This window comes from Apis laboriosa, unplaced genomic scaffold (assembly GCF_014066325.1).
Source record: "Apis laboriosa isolate Shangri-la unplaced genomic scaffold, ASM1406632v1 scaffold104_cov149, whole genome shotgun sequence".
NCBI classification, from domain to species: Eukaryota; Metazoa; Arthropoda; class Insecta; order Hymenoptera; family Apidae; genus Apis; species Apis laboriosa.
Window position 1 is genome coordinate 2,080,492 of NW_025220694.1, and position 21,686 is coordinate 2,102,177.

Sequence of the window (21,686 nt, forward strand, 5' to 3'; positions counted from 1 at the left end):
ATTATTTAATTACATATACATTAGTTTATGTAAAATACTTTATGAAATATTTCTATTAATTCAAAAATAAATTATATTTCAAATATCTTTCAAAGATAATTTTAAAATAATGTAATTTAAAACCTCAAAAGATTTAGATAAGGAAGGAGATTTTAAAGATCGTATTTTCATGATTTTTGTACTTTAAATTGGAATGTTGGAGATAAAAGGAACAAAGATATGAAAAATATATAAAAGGATTAAGTTATGACAAAGTTGCTAAGATAAAAGGTAAGAAGTAAGTTGCTAAGATTGTAGATGATATGAAATATATGTATTAAAATGATAGTCATTCTATAGATATAAAATTGCAATGTTAATTTGATCTTTCCAAATCATCTTTGCAGACGATAGTAACAATAGAAATCGAAGATAGCGGTTAAATTTTATTTTGGGATAATGTTGCATGTGACTTACACTTGTAGAAGATAAGTTAAAAATAAAAGAGCCGTTCCTGGTGGTCCTATTTTAGTGACTTTCAGTCTGCTCGAATCAAGATCTTGTTGTTATTAAGCATTTTTTTCAATAAGATGAAGAATTCTAAAAAAAGAAGTGATCTAAATAAAATTTTTAATTTTAGGAAAATACGATTAAAGTTAAATTTTAATAAAAAGAATCTTTATATTTATTTTTTCAAATATAAAATATGTTATAATATATGTATTCTTAAAAATTTAGAAATTCACAATAAAATTTCTTATCAAAAATATCAATCTTAGATATTATTTTCTCTATTTATCTCGTTAAAAAAAACAATACCTTATAAGATAATCATATTTTTTTAATCACAAGAATTACATGATAAATTTTAAAATTTGTCTCTTAATCGATTAAAGTTATTTAATTGGATTAATATAAAATTTTATCCTAATATAATTTTTTCCAATATAATTGTATTATATTTTTTTAAAATTATGATTATAAAAGAAAATTCCAAATTTTGTTTATTCAATATTCAATATCATTTTCGTCATCATTTTTTCCTTCAATTTAATTATCCTTGAATTAATTTCTTGATCTGAATAAAAATGACAAATCTGACGTGTCATAGTAATTTAAATTCAAGGTATTCACAATAATGAACTGCACTCGTCATAAGTAAGACAGAAATAATGGAAATTAGATGATATTATTCGTACTGGCATGAGAAAAAAAAAAAATTAAATCGTATTTACTCATATGAAAAATGATTAATTAATCATTACATTAAATTCTCTCAAAGCTCTTAAGCAAATAACAACTTGCATAATTCAAGACAAGATAACGTTTAGAATTATATTTCAAAATATTTCTTTGAACAATCATTGAACAATTTCCAACATTCCAAATCTTTTTTAAACGTTTCCAAACAACATCACTAAGTTTTCTAACAAACATTTCTAAATAACATTGAACAATGCTATAACATTAAAATAATCATTGAATTTCCAAACCTCTCTTAAAAACATTTCTAAACAATATTTAAAAATATTTGAAACATGATTGTAATCGCGGCTCGAATCTTCCAAGACACTGATTCATACTTCTGACCTCATAGCTCAACCGTTTATTTCACGTTTCATACCGCTGATGTAACCAAGGAACATTACCAGGATCCGTCATCAGAACAGATATTATCGCAATAACTCGTAATAAAATTAATCGCTTCTCTCATCTCTAATAAAACCGGCCGGATAACAATTTTGGGCCACCCTTCGCGCAATAATACGACAATCTTTCCGAATGTTCTCCATTGGCAGCAACCCAAGTGCAACAAGCAGCATCCGTTCTCGAATGTACAATCAAAAAAACGCCACTATTTTCGCTTCATCCCCTCGTCCACAACCCCGTTATCGCTGTTGCTTCATACGCTTCCCTCTGTATCGTTGCACGGTCATGCTCCACTTACACGAGAACCGTGTTAACCGTGTTGAATCATATGTAGACAGCTTATGGTAGTTATTTGACAACGGTAATTAAACACGGAAGTTGTAAAAATTTTATCGAATGAATAAAGATACATTNGTCATGCTCCACTTGCACGAGAACCGTGTTAACCGTGTTCCACGTTGAATCATATGTAGACAGCTTATGGTAGTTATTTGACAACGGTAATTAAACACGGAAGTTGTAAAAATTTTATCGAATGAATAAAGATACATTCTTTTCAAAGTTTTAACTGAGAAATTATAATTTGATTATGATGTGATATTCGAGTGAGATAGAGAAGAAACAAATGGATAAGGAATTTTTAACATATCTATTCAAGTGATGAGAAAGTTGATGTTGGTTGGTTTTATGAAAAATAGGTTAGATTGAGGATCTTGGAACGAGAAGAGGGACGTATATGTTTTTGATTATTTTTGAATTATTACGTGTAATGTATGTAGAAAAATATTCTGCATGCAATTTTGATGCAGGTTTTTTACTTATCTTTCATTCGAAAGATAAGTAAGATTTATCGCAGATTGAATCTGTCATCGTTACTGTTTTATGTAACATGAATAATGTTATTTTTTTTTTTTTTTTTTTACATATTTCAATTTTTTTCATTTTTAATCAATAAAACAACAATAAATCAATAAATTATGTGTTTTATTGTTCATTGTTAATGAAATAACAGTTTTCTTTAATTTTGTCTCAAAGTTTAAAACAAAGATTTATCGAATCAATAATTATTATTTAATATATTTTTCATTAATATTTTCTTTTTAACTTTTTTTGAAGTTAATGAAAATATAAAAATATAATAAAAAATATAAATTCCAGTATATTCAGTTTTTAAATCATTTAAATTAAAGTAAGTGAATAAATTTTATAAAAAATATTATCTATTAGTAAGTATTTTTTTTATATTTTTCGAGTTATTTGCCGAAAATTTATATTAATAATATTATATATATATTAGTAATTTTATCATTTATTCTTAAATGATACTTAAAATTCGAATAAATTTGATAAACCGTTTTTAAACGCATACTTTTAATTATGAATTTATTTTAAGAGCATAGAAAATATTTCACTTATGCCTTCTTTAAATCCAATATGACCACTTGAGAATACAGATTATTCTGTATTACCTATAACTGTTGCAACTGCTTAACCCACATTGATTTCTAAACTGCGATAAAAGTAGAATGCTTTGTAAACATGGAATACCGGTACTTGTGTAATAAATTTATCATAAATGGTGATGTACGAACTATTTGAAATTGTTTATCTTAAACGGGGTCAAAAACCAAATAAAGTTATTTACCAATAATTTAACATTATGTTTCTCAAATTAAATTTATATCGAAATTAAGATCGAATAGAAAAATTTAAAGTATTATGAATTCACTATTCTTGATAAATTTATCATATAAATAAATTATACTTTTGTTGAAGAATCTAAAACATTCTAATCTAAAATTTTCTTACCTAAACTTATATTATGTTTCACGTTAAACTTTCATCGCAATATATATCATCCAACATCACATTATGACAAATCATAAAAAATTATCTAAATTTATATTACATTTCACATCACATTAATCCTGTTATAATTAAATTCTCACATTATTTAAATCAAAAATTAAAAAAGAACTCATTCATGATCGATAATATTTTTAAAAATATTCATTGATATTTCAATATACATTATTTACGATATATTTTTATTCCATTTCAATTTTTCTCGAAAACCGATCAACGTTACACAATCCTGTTACACGAAAAGAAAAAGATAAAAGGTGTTAAGAATCCTTTCGAGTATCTTATTTTTCTCTTGGCACGAGACTCGTTAACCAAGGATACGGGCAGTGAAGGAGGGTGATTCTCAAGGACTAAACCGCGATTATCTCGAGTGGCAGAAGCGATTTGGCAAACGCGGAAGCACGGAACCGCAGAAGGGGGACGGTTTCCTTGAAAGGAGAGCAGCGTGGACAGGGTAGCTTCCGGAGAGGTCAGAAGGGCGTTATTCAACAGCGGTAACGCGACCAGCAACAAGTTGCAGCGACGGTTAATAAACGAACCATCCACCCACCGTTTTAGATATACCATGTCTAACATGAGTTACACTTTCGAACCTATAATTTCTCTAGTTCCTTGTTTCTATCTCACTGTTATTCTTAACTTGTTAGAATGTAAATGATAGTATAAATCGAGAAACGGGTGATTTCACGTAAAAAAAATAATTAATGGCGTGGAATTGTTTCGTTCAAGATTTTGAGATTTTAATATGGAGGTTCTTAAAATTTAATATAGTTTGTTTATTGTTTTTCATCAAAACAAGTCTGTCTGTCTTTTATTTTATTTATCATAAATAAAAATAAAATTAGTAAAAATAAAAAGTTTGATATTAAATAAATAATATTAAATCTATACAGAATAATTTGTGAATTAAAGAGATAATATATTAGTTAAAATAAAAGAAATTAAGAATTAGAGGTTTTATCTTTGATGAAAAATTAAATTTATCAAATATATATAAATTTGGCTAATTACAGGATAAATATCTATTGATCGAATGATCAATTGTAACATATTAATTACCGAACACATGCATAGTCAATCAGATACATGTTACGATCCAAACAGATAACAATTAATCAAATACAAATATATTCGATAAATTTTCAAATTCAATTTTTTGAAATAAAACCTTGAACGAAAAAATTTTTATTTCACTTTTTTACTTATTTAAAAAAACATATAAAATAGCACATAGAATAATTGTTTATTAACTTAACAAAGAATGATAAATAATGAAATAATAAACAAATCAAAACAAATTTTTGCAAATTTCGATTTTTGCTTTTTTTTGCATACTGTATATCGACGAGTTATCTGAATTCGTTCTTTCTCGTTTTGTGAAAATGGGCGAGAAAACGTGGTTGAAGGGATCAATAGAGCGTCAGGAAATCGCAACGTGAATCGATGAAGCATAAAAGGGGAACGAAGGAAAGTTATATATACAGCTAATTGAGTGTTATGCCACACGATCGCTGATGCAAGCGAGTCGCCTTGACGAGCTGGAACAATTAAAATATCGATGTCGTGAAAGGGAGAGGTCTCTTGCCCCAATCGTTTTTTATTTGCTCGCGAGGCGGCCAATGGCCGCGTTGATAAGTTAACTGTGGTCCAATTTTATTTTTTTCTTTTTGAAATATCAATAATAGTTATACGTATTTTTAATAATATTTGAAATATCGATTTTTGATCAAAAATTTACAAATCTTCTTTCAATTTTATGGGCGAAAATATTTACGAAATTTTTCGATATATTCTCTCTGTACGATAATTGATAATGATACAATTGAGCAGGAGATGATTTCACGCGTGAAAATTAAGACGAGAAAGAGTAAAATTTTTTCATTCGAGATTTCGTTTTGAGAAAATTGAATTTTGATATTACTTATCAAATTAATTAAAGAGAATTTGATTAATTTCCGATTGAATACAAGTGAATTTCCTTTGTAGAAGGTTATTCTACTTGCAAAAAATAAAAAGTATAGAATTAAGTTTTTTTTCTTATAATTTTTCTATAAATTTAAAATGAAAAAATGATATTTTAAAAAAAAATTTCATTTATTTCGCATTAATCTCTTTATAAATAATTCATTTCAATAATAAATTGATCAAATTTATTCGAAAACAAATTTTCAAAGAAAAATTTTTTATCTTTTCTTACATTTTTACATTGATATTTATATCAAATATATGTGCATTAATCACTAGTTACTTTGTATTTACTAAAGATCTTAATGTTGAAAGATAATATAAGATAATAAAACGAAAAGAATTAGAATCCAAAGTGGTGGCTTTTGAACATTGCTATGGCGACCTGCTGGTGATCGTCATGATGGCAGTGACGACGATGCCAATGACAAAGACAGAGAAAGATTGTAATAGGACAGGGAGGAGAAAGAATTTTCGCATTATTCCACTTAATGATGACTATATAGGTGAAGAAATGAGCAATATCACGGATTCAAGAGGCTTGCATGATTCTAGTAGAGATATGTATCGAAAGAAATAAAAAGTGATAAGTAGAGATGAAAGAATAGCGATAGATTTGTAACGGAATTAATTTCATTGATGGACGAAATATTTATTTTTATATATATTAAAAAAAAATAGAAATTAAACAAACTAACAAAGAATAAAAAATGTACAAAAATATAAAAGTTATTGAATAAAAAACACATGATAGAAATTATGTAAAATATTAAAAATGTGAAAGAGAAATGCGGAATTAATTATATAAATTTTACTCATATATAATATATAAAAATATTTAAAAAATATAAACAAGAACTAGTATACATTAAATGATTATTCATTTCCTCGTGAATATATTCATATTTAGTTTAATAAGTGGTATACCAAGTAGGGATATAGTTAAGTAATAGTGTAGTACTTAAGTTCTATTTATGATGTAATCTTCTAAAGCATTCAGTCGTCACATTGTAAATTGTGATGAATGCACGCTCATATAATAATCATTATTAATTAATTCTCCCAATATTTGCTAACTTAAGTACAATTTTTTAAGGTACAATTTTTTTTAAATTTTCATTTGTTCTTTGCAATATTTTCTCCATTGATTACTTGCTTAGAGAGAGAAAAATACTTTCATGAAAAAAAACTAAAGATTTCTCGCAGAAATATATATCGATACATACACAGTTTGCAAGAATATCGTTTCCATCGCTGGAGTTCTCTCAATGTTGGAGTACGATTGGTGGGATTCCGTATGGGAACCCAGCAGGGGGAGCGAAGCAGCAAGAAGGGGGAAACGAGAAAAGTGGGAGGAAGGGAGAGAGAAGTACAAAAACGCGTAGGAGACTCTCTCAGCCTTTCAGAGGGAAAAGGAGGATATGAAACGAAGATAAAACGAAACAAAAACGAAGGAAAACAGCGATGACCAGAAGGGGGCAGAAATGGAAATAGGAAGAGAAAGAGAAGGAAGAGATCGGGAAAGAAAACCAGAGGGAATGAATCAGAAAAAGGGACGGAGATAGAAGTTGAACAGTGAACAAGAAATAAAGGGAGAGAAGAGACAAAGAGGGAGCGAGAGAGGAACAAATGGTGAGGGAAGCGCGAAAGCGGAGCGACACGGAAAGGCACGAACGGTTCCGAGCGACGTGTGACGAGTTGCAGCTCAGAGGCGCGCACTTGACGCGCTGTTGGCCTGACTTTGAACGACAGTACGAGCCAATGAACCTAACCAAATCGACTTCTTTGGCCCATTTGTTTAACTTTCACAAAAAGATATTACAAATGAAAATAACATTGAATGTGAAAGAAATGAAAAAAGATAAATAAGAAAATGAACAAAAATCCCAAAATAGAATCGATCTACGACACTTTTTTCTTTTACCTCTTCTTCTAAATCAAAAAAACGAAAAAAGAATATCATGAAAAAACGCGACACTTTAAAATCAATAGAAAACTCAACAGAAATCAGTTTTCATGAAATAGAGTCGCGTCCCGCCCTTCAAAACTTCACGAAGATCAACTCTTGTCATCGCGACGCTCTTTGCTTCCGTCTTTCCTCCTCGTGGTTCCGGGGTGTGGCGTGTGCAAACGGTCCGCGCATCACGCTCATGATAACTGCCCCCAACGTTGTACGCGCTTTTAATAGCCCACGACAGGCTGTTACCAGTGTTATGACACCGCGGGACCAGTGTCGAGTTCACGTAGCCAGTGTCGCTGGCCGCCGGAATTCGTGATAGCGCGTCCACGATAAGAGAGACAGGGATAACCTCTCGCGTTAAACAAAGAGGGGAAGGGAGAAAGAGAATGCTCTGAAAAGGAGAAGGAAAGCGATACGAGAACGAGAAAAGGATAGACTGACAAGGGGAAAGGAGAGTAAGAGGGGGAGGGAGAGTATACTACTTTATATGTATAAATGTCTACACACAGACTGCGCATACACGTTCAAAGCACACAGAGCAGTGCACTGACGCTGAAGGGGGTAGAGTGGGAGGGTGGTGGCGGAGGAGGCGGGGGAGAAGAAGCTAGAGAACGGCGGGAAGAGGAGGGGAAGGCAGTAAAGGGGGGGAGGAGCGCGAGTGAGAAGGAGCGAGGGACAGCAGGGAGGGAGAATAGGCGAGGAGGGCTGCAGAGGGCGGAGAAGCGTCCCACGGGAGTTTTTCGGCGGATCGCTGCGCGTCTAGTGTGATCTCTCGCGAGTAGTGGACTCGATCGATCTTATTGACGGTAGCGAGCAAGCGGAGCGGAGCAGTCAGTGCACGGTGAGAGCTCCGTTCGGAAGATCGCACACGAGGCTCTCTCTCTCTCTTTCTCTCTCTCTCTCCTTCTTTTTCTCCCTTCCCTTTTATCGCTCTGTCTTTCTCTCTCTGTCTATCGGTTCCCAGTGTGTCGTGCATGTTCCTCGGTGTGTTCACGGTTGTTTCACGAGCGAGAAGCATTCGCCGGGAAGCCGAGCCGCGCGATTACACGCGATAAGTACGCCTCCGCTGAAGTTTCGCGCAGTGTTTCCTCGAGATTGAAATTCCTGTAACAATATCGCGTGTTTTAACAGAAAACAATTTTTCAGTGATTCAGTGTCTGTCTCTCTGTGTGCCTCTCTCTGTGCGTGACAAAAAGTTGTAGCAGCAACGTGAGAGTTCGACGAAGAAAATCCTATTGGGATAATATAAAGGAGAACGCGATACGATCGCTGCGTGATCCACAACAAGACGCAGAGTGAGTTTCCCGCTCTTTATCAACCGAACCGTATGTCGATTCAATTGTCGATTACCGCGAAACGAGCTCTCGCGAACCGGTATATACTCCCGTACATGTACAATATAACAACGTGTATCGTTTCAATTGAAGTCCTTGGATCCTCAAGGCAACTCTTAGAGAGATGGCAGACGCGCGATAAACCTTTACGGAGGCATACATAGCGCATGTAGATGATTTTTCTTAATCGTACGAATTTATTTTAATTTTATCGCGATCGACCGAAAAGAAAACTAATTCCCTTTACTTTTCGATTCCTCTATCTGGCCGGTACATAGAGGTGGAAACCTCATTCGCGCGCTTTTATCCAATACAAATATCAAACGCTTGGAAAGTAGAACATTAGAAATACCATGACTTTTTTCCCCGTCTTACTTGTTTCTTACGATTTCAAACTGACGATTAAATTAATCTTAAATCTTACGTCTCGTTTTTTACACCGTCACGATTTAAACGAGTTTTCGGTTCAATCTCGAACGACCTTCGAGTTTAATCATCTCTCTTACCAAGATGCGTAACAAATAACGAACTATAAATGATCCATCAGCGCACGAATCGTTCCGTTGGTCCATGACAACGCGATAGTCAGCTCGTGCATACCGCACGATCAAGACAACAAGAAATTATATAAGCAAGAAATTTTTGGCGTACGCGCGTTCGGTCCTTTTTTTCTCCCTCCAAGGACCAACGCGAAGCGCGAAAAGGCGAGTCCACACGAAGCACGCGTATGTTACGCAATTGTTCGTCTATCATGCGCTATAGTGGAATTCAGGTCAGGCGTCGTGTGTCCTATTCGCTAGCTAGTCGTCGAAACATCGCTAGTTCGAGGCATCGATTCTTCCTTCGTGACTACGGGACGATCACGAAGGAGCCGATGGAAAAAGGGCAACGAGATTAGAAATGAATCCTGTTAGCTGGAAAACGAATTACGACGGTAATGCTCGTAAACAACGATCATAGATCCTTATCTCGCAATACAAGGATTATTTATGCACCGCATATATAAATTCAAGACAGCGTAACGGAAGAATAGATACGATCTCTCTCTCTCTCTCTCTCTCTCTCTCTCTCTCTCTCTCTCTCTCTCTCTCTCTCTTCTCCCTCCTCTATCCCAGTTTTCCCCACACGGGGAATTGTCTTAGATGGTGGAAATATGTGTGATTGGTTGCGAAAAAGCGCGGGAATCGATTAATTATAATTAACTTTTACAATCTTAATATATAACCAAATTTATTTTTTTATGATTAATTAACGAAATTACGATTAAATTGAAACAAGTTTTTTTTATTTGATGAAAAAATTATTAGAAACAGATTCCTTTAAAATAATTTTAAATTTTAGCGGAAAATCTGTCAAGACTTAAAAGGTATAGATAAATGGTTTCAAAGTAAAATCATCGTTGTAAAGGATATATTATATTCATTAAATAGTATCTTTTCCTCTTCGTTTAACAAAATGCAGGAAAGAAGTACAAAAATATATATTGTCACGAGAAAAATAAATCCAATCACGAACTCTGAATCTAGCTTCAAATTATCCTCAATTGAAAAACGTTTCATCCATCACTAGATTATTCCGTTACGAGAACATCTTATCCGTGAATTTCACGCGAGTTTAGCGATTTAGTCATCGATTCATTCGGTTTGGGTGGAAAGCGAGGAGAGTGGAATGACCGTGGTCGAAAGCGGTCATTGGCCACGCGGGTTTCGCCACGTGGGTTGACAGATTTTCATTCAGCCTCCTCTTTTCTAGAAATAACCGGTTCGAATGAATGGAGCCGTGCATTCCACGGCCGAATCGTGGAACCGTGGTCGACTTTTGAACGGGACACGAAGCCACAGGAAGAAGGCCTGCCTCTTTCGATCACGTTTCGTTTATCGACCACGTGGCGCGCGAGTTAATCACGAGTTGAAACGAGACAATTTTTATTTTTTCTTCGATCTCCTCGAGATAATTCGCTTTATCGAGAGATTTTTTATAGATTCTCGTTCGCGTGCGAAACGAGTCGAGGAACGTTCAACGATCGACAAAAGACGCGGGAAACGCGACGTGTATCTGTGAATGGGAGTGAGTTATCAGGCTGTCAAAATGATTGATGATAAGAACTTATTACGAGCATTTATCGCGATCCTGATAAGGGGATAGAAACGAGCGTAACTCGTTTAGATCTCGCTTCAGGCAACCCCTCAGGTATTCCTTGTTCGCGATTTCGATTAACTTCTACATGAAGTTGCGTGTAAACGTGTCGATGCGTCCACGGATTGATGTTACATCGATGTTAAGAGAGTAGATTTTTTTTTTCTTGCGAAAGATATAAATTTTCAGTAGATTGTTCAGAAGATGATTAAGTGGTTTATTATCAATTGGAAAAATTTTATAGTTTTATTCATATTTTTTTATTGTGAAATAAGGTCAACTTTTTTATCTATTTTGATTTTTGCACGATTCGAGAGTATTGCGAACATATCGAAAAATAACCAATGTGCGAAAAAATTATTGATTTTAAACATTGTTAGATTAGGTTACACGAAATTGGGTTAAGCTTGGACTTGCCTGAGGATTGATTTATTCTTATTGCAAGCACGCGTTGGATATTTGTAGACCTAAATCAACATCTGATAATGTTTAATCTATATTTGTATTACATTTCAGTAGTAGTTTTTATTTTATTCTATTTAATGAAAATATCATATCATTTTTCAAGCTTCCTAATTTTATTTTAACAATTCTTAAAAAAAAAAAAGAAAGTAAAACTTAAAACGATTTTGTCAAAATTGAATAAATTTATTCAAATCAATAATTCCATATAAAAATAATTTAAAACTATTTTCTTTCTCTTTTATGAACAAGTATTTTGTCCATTTTCATTCTCTCGGTAGTTTAAGAATATATTCTACATGCAAGACAAAATTGTATATTAACAGAAACCGAACATTATACGTATTATCATTCATCTTAACTTTATTAATTTTATTTCGTTCTCAAACGATTAAATCTCCAAGAGTTTGAATTCAAATTAATCCGTGCATCCATTCACTCAAGGCTTCAACTCTTATCTCATTCCTTTCCTTCTCACAATAACGAGCAACGTAATATATCACTTCATTTAAACGTAATGAAAAAAAAAAAAAATCTCCTCTTAACGAAAAACCCTCTTTAAAAGGGAACGAGAAAAATGTAATCGAGCAGAGCGTGGCCAATCGTAGGTAGGATTTACCTATGCCGATATATAAACGGCCACGTGTTCCAGCACGTGGAAATGCAGCTTCCATGGGTTCGAGGGTGAAAATCGAGGCCCTAACAGTGGCTGCTGTGAGTAGTGCACGGGCCCAGGTGCCCTTTACCCTCAGGCCCATCCTGAAGAGGCCAAACCAACCACATCGAGCCTCATCCGCTTCGTCTAATCTATGATTGACGTTTAAAAAGACTCATCATCATCATCATCATCATCATCATCATCATCTCTCCGCGAGAGGAACCATCGTTTCTCAAAAAAAAAAAAAAAAATTTTCCTTTCCTTTCTTCTTCCCTCTCTCTCGTCCAACGTTTTCTTTTTCCGTTTCTTCGGAAGAATTCGAATTCTATTCAAGTCGCAGCCGTGTAAACGTCGAACGAAAAAAAAAGAAAAGAGGAGACCGAAACCCTCTTGTTGCGCTCTTCTTCTCCGCGTGTGCGCCTGCGCGCCTAAACGTCTAAACTTCCGGCGGGTAATATCGGGTAATAAATGGGGCGGGTGGAGTGTAATGATTATAAAGCCACCGATGTACACTCGTATACAAGTTGGCCGTAAATCCAATCCAATCCGCGAACGTCCGCGACGAGGAGAGGAATTACAAGTGGAAGGATCGAGTTTTTCTTTTCGATCGAGAAACGTGGGCCTGATATCGGTTTCAGGACGATTCGAAAAAGGGAACGAGAACGTGAGAAACGATATCTTATCTCCTTTCGATCGGTTAATAGTCGTTGTCCTTTGATCGGACGCGTATAATTATTAAAAAAAAATTAATTTCCTTCCGCTCCGTTCCGAGCGTTTAATTAGATTTTAATCCTTGCAAATGTAAATAGGATACAATAATGTATTCCGAATACAAATGAGGAGCTCGGTGGGAAAATGAAAACGTTTTTTTTTTGAAAAAGGAGGGAAACGAAGAATTAACGGAAAGTAATAAAAAAAAAAAAAACATATGCATAATAAAAGAGATTGATTTACGTTAGAATGTTTAAATTAGGAATCCGCCATGATGAATTTTCGTTTGAATAAATAAATATATTTATGAATATATTTATGACATTGAAAATTTTAATTCGAAAATCGAGATGGTTCCTCGCTGATTTGATATATTGGCATAATTCAAAAAATTGCAATTATGTTTACGTTATGTTTTTATTTACAAGAGTTACAATAATTAATTATTAATTATATATATATAATTAATAAGTGTATTTAATATTTTCAAAAGTGTCAATTTTGAAAAATATCTTCTCTAAAATTTATATTTCAAGTTGAAATAACGATATATCGAAAATGTAGAACGATGATTTCCAATACAACGTTTTCGAAAAAGTCAACTGTGAAATTTTAAGAGCACTTGAATATCGATCATCTGGATTATCTCTTGATTACGTATCTACTTGAAATGAAACAGAGAATTTATAGTTTAATTAAATATATATTAATTCAAGTTATAATTTATAAATTCAAATAGAATAATTAAGAAGGAAAGAAATAGATTCGAACGAATTTCCCTTCCTTTTATACGTATTTTAATCGAATTCTCTCGAAAATAAAGTCTTATAAAAAAATTATCGAAAAATTGTTATTCTATTATTTTTATTTCATTTCTATTAGGAAGGAATTATCCTTCGGTTTTTATTTTCATTAGATATATTCTTATGTATATTCTTCAATCTGATAAATGATACTTCATATCATTTAAGAAATTGTTTGATGGATAGCTATACTAATTGAAAATATAACATGACATTGATATTAACATGTAATTAGAACATTAGCAAAGAATGAAACACAAATCATTTTATTACTTTTTTTTCTCCCTTCGATAAAAATGTCACAAAGCAAAGCAAACAAAAAAAAAATAATAATAATAATAATCGATTCATTCATTACGAACAATTCATTGGATAATTATCGAACAATAAATTCATAAATACAATCAGAGAAGTCAGATAAAAACGTTAGATGAATCGAAGTAGAATGTCCAAGTTTCGTTTTTTTTTTTTTTTTTTTTTTTTAAGTCACGGTTGAACGCTGCATAGAGATTTTATCTGAGATCTAATATCACGATTTAGCTTTTGCTCGTTGAAATATGGTAATTAGCAACAGAGGAACGAAGTAAATGTTTTATGAATAGATACTACGTATAAACTATTGCTTCAATGTTTTCTGCATTTTTTTTTTTTTTTTCGATAATTACAATTCTGCATTTACAAGAAACGTAAAAGTGAGAAAAGATACGTATTATGAAATATTTGACGAATGAAATAAATCTTTATGTAAATTTCACGTTTTTTGAGTTAATATATATGTAAATATATAGATAAATTTGCATAAATATTTATTTACATCATTCAGACGTAATGCACATTGACAAGATTTGAATCTATCACAATTTACAAATTAATAATTTAATAAGAAACGATACACAAAATCACCACTCGTTTAAAATACAATTTATTACAAATTCTGAAGCATTCATATTTTGAATATTATGCGATCGAATATACATATTCTTTTTAACATGTATATGAATATAACTCAAAATGCCAAATCGTCTGAACCATTTTATTTTATAGACTTTGACCAGTATTCAATATTTTGATAGTTTTCTATCTCTTTTTTTCTCTTTTTTCTTTTTCAAATTAATTTCATATTCGTATCAAAAATTCCTAATAAAAATTTCAATTTCAGTCTTTTGTCGAAACATTTTTCCCGAATTGTCAACAACGCAGAAAAAACGAAACAGAACCCACTCGCTTAAATACAAAATACGTATCTCTTCCACGAATGGAAGAGAAGCCGAATCGTCGCGTTGAATTTGATTTTAATATCTCGGCAACTCGAGATCCCAATTAATCGCAACGCTATCGCAACGCACTCGGCATACATCCCCAAAAATAACGCAACTGATAATTTTTTAAAAGAAAGAAAGAGAAAAAAAAAGAAGAAGAAGAAGAAGAAGAAGAAGGAAAAGGAAGAAAAAAGCGGAGGAATAACTGGTCATGATAAAAACATGAGTATTAAAATTCCGATGAATGGCGACAGAGTGAAACGATCAAAAAGAAAAAAAAAAAAAAAGAAAGAAAGAAAGAAAGAAATAAAGAAAAAAAAAACGAGAAAAATGGCGCGAAACCCGCGCGACCCACGAAATTCATGGACGCTTGGATCATTGAATCTCCACCTCTCCCCTTAATGAATTTCCGCGCTCAGTTTCAGTCGTTAAGGCCAGGATGCGCTTTTACTTATGCCCGTCATTAAAAAGCCGCGGTACGTGGCGCGGATAAAGGGAGAATCCGTCGTTCGCCTTTTTTTTTTTCCCCTCTCCTCTTCTCTCTCTCTCTCTCTCTCTCTCTCTCTCTCTCTTCTTTCTTCTTTTTTATTCTTTTCTTTTTTTTTCCTCCTTTTTTTATTACCGGCTGCGGCCTGTTCCGTGGCTCAGGGCAGATTTATTTCCGACGAGATAGTCGGAAAAATGAGCTCGCGAACAGAGAGATGCAAATGCGCTTCTGGTACCGCCTCGCCGTTAGAAAAATGAACCCTGGCCGGGGCTCTTTTCCCCGGGAAGAGGACTCGAACCGAACTCTTTGAAGTGGCTCGCCAATCTCCCTTTTCCTCGTTCGATCAACGCCGATCGGAGAATCGTCAATCGAGTGTATGGGGTGTCGAGTGAAAAAAAAAAAAAAAAAAAAAGAAAAGAAAAGAAAGAAAAGGATAGAGGGGATTGGTCAGATGAATTTTTTAGTTTTTCAATTTTTTTTTTTTTTTTTTTAATAAATTAAAAATATGAGATTGTAAAAATTTGTTGGATCTAGTAAGATATGTAGTAAGATATTTGATATATAAGTAATTAAAAAATGATTTGATGTAATAATAATTGAAGCATTTTAATATGTTTTTTTCTAATATTCTTTCATTAGCCAACTCTGTGGTCGCTGATTGATAAGTAGGAAGTTAAAAAGATATTATTAGTAACTTAATCTTAGTGGTAATAAGGTAATAGAATATCATGAAAGTTGCGTTGTTATTAAAATATTAATTATCTTTCATATCCTTTATATTTTAATAATAAATTTAAGATTTTTTTTTTTAGATTAATTATACATAAATTATATGGTATAATTATATTATTATAAATTTCAACGAAACTTAAAAATTACTTTCTTGATAATGAAATAACAATTTAAATCCTCGTAGAAAATAAGAAAACTTTAGATTATGAAACAACGAAAGATTCAGACTGTAAAAAATCATTTAGAAACTTGTAACTCAATTAACTCCAAACGTTCGTTTTGACTTTAATGTTTTCTAAGTAATCTTAAATTATTTATAGCATATAAAAGAAATATTATTGCAATTAATAATCTAATAAAAAAACTTTAAAATCACTTTAAAAATTTATACAGTATGAAAAAAAAATCTTCTAAAAAAAAAAAAAAAAGAAAATTTACTTTACATAGTCCATTTTTTAAACGCTAATAACTATTCAACAACGTGTAATTACAATGTCAGAGACAAATAAATAGCATAATAGAACTCATTTCTTTCTACTGTGTTTTCGTGATGTAATACATATGCAATATTGTTAACAATTAGTCAACCTATTTATATAAATCCAATCTATCTTCCTTATTCGACAATGTAAATTTTTAATACAATTGTGAGCGATATAATCCTCAGGATCAAATATTTTTTACATTAGTTATGCGCGATAAACATAGAACAAGCATGATATATAAGTATGATATGTAATGTATGTAAGAAAAATATACAAAGATATAAGAAAAATATATAGAAATATAATATAAGAAAAAAAGAATGTATTAAATATTATATAACAATAATTATTGGATGCATAGAGTTTTTTCATTATTCTCATTTTCATTACTGTATCTCAAAGTTGCAAATATAAAAATTGTATGATATTTTTTTTTTTTATTAATAATCAGCAGTCTAAAAATTTTTGATGTATCATTCAACGAATGTGGAGTATTAATATAAAAAATGTAATATAAAAAATTAATAATAGATTTTAAGTTATTATATGCGGTAATATCGTAGCTCAGTTACAATATTTTACAATTTCATCTTTTAACAGCGTTAGCTGATATTTTATTTATCGTTAAAAATTAATTTATATGGCAAAAAATTCAATATCACGTTATCGATGCATATCTAATTGCGATTTTTCTTTTGCATTTTGTACTTTTATTGGAAATTTCACAATAAATATTTTGTTCATTATTTTCTTCGATAATGAAATTCGATCCAGATCTCGATTAATGATATATTCTATTTCCCCGAACTTTCGGGGAATGTTTTTTAAAAATATCAAAAAATTCACATTCGTAAAATTCATTTTTATTCATTGGAATAATTACATTGAATTGTAGAAATTCGAAAATACAAATTGTTGTATCTAACTCTCAATTACTAATTCAAGGTTGCAAAAATATGGTTTGATCTAGTCTATAATTAACATTGATTACATAGTCCATCATAAAAGTATTCGTATCCTACATTATATTTATCTATTCGAATGTTTTGATTTTATTGAATGTTTGTATCTGTATAGAGCATAAAAGAGTTGCAAATAAAAATTTCTATATACTTATACGAGGAGATGTGATCAACGTTCTAAGTTCTTTCAATTTTTCGTTTTTTTTTTTTCAATATAACTTTTTAGTAATAACAAAATAAAACATTTTATATTTGCACACATTTTTTAATTCTTAACGTTTTATCGTGAAAAATATATCCAGATGAAATTATATCAAAAATTGAAAAAATTTCTGATTGATTAGTTTTCGATTGATTCCACTCTGCCTCGAAGGGATTTTCTGTTAACAAAATTGCTCGAAAAGTATCGATAAACTTCAGTAAAATTGGAATTTTCGGATAAGATGAATTTCTCTGTAACATGAAATATGAATATTTTTCGCGACTGTATCATAGCTATTTGACTATACATTATTGTCATCGACTATATAATGATAAGAGAATTTACTGAATTTACTGATTATATAACCATACGTATATTCACAATATCTGCAATAACATTTGCAATATATGCAATATATCCATGCATGTGTCTTTAAATATTTAAATATAATGCAAAATGTATGTATATATTCACTGTGCGAAAAATGCAAAATAGAAAATCACGCATCAACTTGTTTCTGTCCCATTCCAGTTGCTTTACTTCCGTCATAATAACACGAATTTGCATAAACACGTGCGTGGATCTGACTATTCTCTATCCAAAAAATTACAAATTGTTACAAATTGCAAATTGTAACGTATGATGATACGATCATAGAATAGCAGAATTCACGATATCGAGACACACATATTGTGAAATTACATATATCCTTTTATCCAATTCGCGATACGCAATTTTCATATAGAATTATCGATCACGAAGAGAATGTTCCGACTCAAATGCGAGTAATCAATGAGGTGGTTCTCCATTCTGTTTCAACTAGATTTATATTACGTAATATTCAGATGGCGCAATTCCAATCAAGAAATCAAGATATAAACTTCATTAATAATAATTTCTAAATGATAGATTATTCGAACATCGATATATAAAATATTATTAGAAATTATTATAGATTATTATATTATTATATTATACATTATATTATATATTTATTATATTATTATATTATATATATTATATTATATATAATTATTATATTATAAATTATTATTTGTACATAATAAAAGCGCGTTAAAAGAAAATGTAGAAAAATTAGAAATTCAAAATTGACAAAGAGAAAACTTTGCATAATTTTAATACGAAAATTAGAATTGTTAAATTGAAAAAAAAATTGTATTTTTAAATTTGCATTAAATGATAGTTGCGTTTGTAAACTCGAATCCGAGTTCACAAAGATCATAAAAATGACGCCGCCTCTGAATATCGTTATATCCAACAAATACTATTCTTTATAATATCACAAACATGGCAACATTTAAATTTAAAATGTAATTTAATGTCGTTACGATAAATCATATTTGATCGAAACATTTATAAAGTTCAATGAAAAATGTATGATACTATTGATTCAAATTCTCAGGCTATCGTTAAAAGTGATGAATTTGAGAGAAAAAGTTGATTTATCGATCGTCATAAATCTTTCAGATCAGATACTTTGCAAAGAAGAAGAAAAAAAAAAATATCGATTATTTCTTGGATCAAGAAATCTCATATTCTGATTACTTACATAACCTTCCTTTATTCGATCATCATTCATATTGTTTCAATGTTATTTGCCATCTTTTCTTTTATTCGAAAATTGGCTGAAAGAGTGGAGCATTATCATTGGATCGATATATTTAAACTAACTATATCTAAAAATTAATTCAATTAATTAATAATAAACATAATAACATATACAAATTTACTTCATCATCCCATCCCGACAAATCTTTTATCCAAACGAATTTGTCTCCCAATTAAACTGAAATAAATCTCTGTTGTAAATAATAATTTCTCTTTTTTTCTTTTCAAAAAGACACAAGAAATTAACTTCCACCACGGCAAACCACGTTCGAATCGAAATCAACAGATCCCCAACCTCGCGAAATTTCCCCGTACGTGCGAAGCAACGATACGCGCGAAACACGTCTTCTCGCCTCCCCATTTTCAAACGCGACAGATATCACAATTAGAAACTTTTAATTGGGCCGAGAATTTACGGGATAGCCTCCGTGTTACACAGCGACGCTCTCCTCCCGACGACGAATTGGCGAACTCGCGATCAAAACAAATTTACACGCTGAAACGTATACCCTTGTGTCCCCCCTTGTTTTTAACGACCCGCTCAATGACACACGGTAACGTTCACGGACGTGGAACAATAAAATCGTGATGGAGGGATTCGCGCGGCGAGCGTTTACGAGCGTGGCTATGGCCGACGTCGTTAGCGGCATCGCGAAACTCATCCTCCGACGGCGCGATCGATGAGCGCTTCGAAGCGATCGCGAGTCCTCTAGAGAAGCTTTCACGGACACGGGCGCGCTCGTGTGGCATCGTAAAATACGACGCCGTGGCCCCGAGCCCGTGTGCCCATTGTGTCCGTTCGTTTTCCTTTTAAGCCGTGGTCGCGAATTGTAAATACCGGCCAGCCGAGGGACCACGTTCGGATCGTTCGATAGAAGTTCGAGAGAAGAAAGCGTCGAAATTTCTTTCTTCTTTCGACAAGAAGAAGTAGCATAACGTGTGGATACTCTTATCGATATTTTATTATCGATAAGTTTTTACGATATATGTGATATTATCAAGTGTCGAATAAAAGGAGTTGAGAAATATGTTAGAATCTATGAGTAAATTATAGGTAATTTATTGGAGAATTATATATTGTAGTTTATTTCTACTATATATATTTATACTATATTTCTACTAGTTTATTTCTAATGAATATTTATCGTTAATATAAATAAGCAAAGTTTAGTTTTAGTCTTGTCTCTTAATTTGATTGTACATAAGAAATCGTTGAGATAAAAATCTTATTGTACATTTAAAAGTTCCGTTTTCTTATTATGGAATGATATAAATCAAAAAATCTCGTAAGGTACATTTTGTTTCTTGTGAATAAAATTTATATAGTTTATATAGTTTTAATATAAACTAAAATATAAAAATAATAATTAATTATTATTAATTATTATAATAATAATTAATATAATAATAATTAATAATTTATATAGTTTTTTAAAAATTATTGCAATTTTTTTATCTTTTCCGATACAACAATACATTTTCCTCTTTTCGTTAAATTTAATATAGAATATTTTCTTCTTTGTATCAGTATTCTATATGCCTTTTACTATACATCGTGCTGTTAACGTTCGTGGCAAATGTTTTTCCTTCTGAATATATATTTTTTATATATTCAATTCGTTTCTGTGAATGCATTTTCTGAATTTTCGAGAAATAACTCTTTTTAAAAGCAATATAATCAATTAAAATATTTTCTTGTGAATATTAATATTATATGCATCGACTTCATTAATCGATATTCATTAATTCATATTCATAAATCATCACCAGATTATAATTTTAATCATTTCAATTGGAATAAAAATATTCACAAGATCGTTTTACGTAACTTTTTTAACAATGAGTAAACAATATAATCGAAATGCGATTAATTTTTAATCATGTACTAAGTAATAAATATTCGAAATAAAAAATTTCTATATTTACACATTCGAAAAAGTTAGAAAAGTTATATTAAGATCGATCCAATGACAGGGATAAAAATATGAGACGTAAGCGGATTAAGCGCGTGGCGCGCGAGATGTTTTAAAGAGAATAAAGCGAGAAGGAAGAAGAAGAAGAAGAAGTGCATAAGTACATGTCTTTCCTTCGCGAAATCATTCGAGAATAATTAGGCGTTCGGCCTCGAGTCGAATCGTTACGTGACTCATTCTCAATGTGAATTAACGAGCGCTATATGGCCGAGAATGAGGGCACTTGGTATTGTTTCTGGGAGAAGTGGAGATATAAATGATTCAAAGTAACGAAACTTGCTTTGAGATTAAAACTTTGTCAAAGTACCGAACGTGATGTTGTTAAAAAATGATAAGCATTTAAAAAAAATTTAAAAAAAGTATCATTCTCTTTTTTAATATATCGTTGAATAAGATTATTACATTGAATAGTGTTGTCAAGGTTTTTACTTGT

At 31.5% G+C, this 21,686-nt stretch overlaps 1 protein-coding gene across 2 annotated transcripts in view; it reads left to right on the forward strand.

Moving 5' to 3' along the window:
• The window catches only part of LOC122712506 (DNA N6-methyl adenine demethylase-like), a 173,267-nt gene that overhangs the window by 106,339 nt on the left and 45,242 nt on the right, over positions 1 to 21,686 (forward strand). Inside the window, exon 1 of one of the 2 annotated variants that reach the window (XM_043933459.1) lies at positions 8,355 to 8,715. The exons of the other annotated variant lie outside the window; for it this stretch is intronic. The gene's annotated coding sequence lies outside the window, so the exon portion shown is untranslated. Of the gene's footprint in view, positions 1 to 8,354; positions 8,716 to 21,686 lie in introns of those variants that run through there. 2 annotated transcript variants of the gene reach the window in all.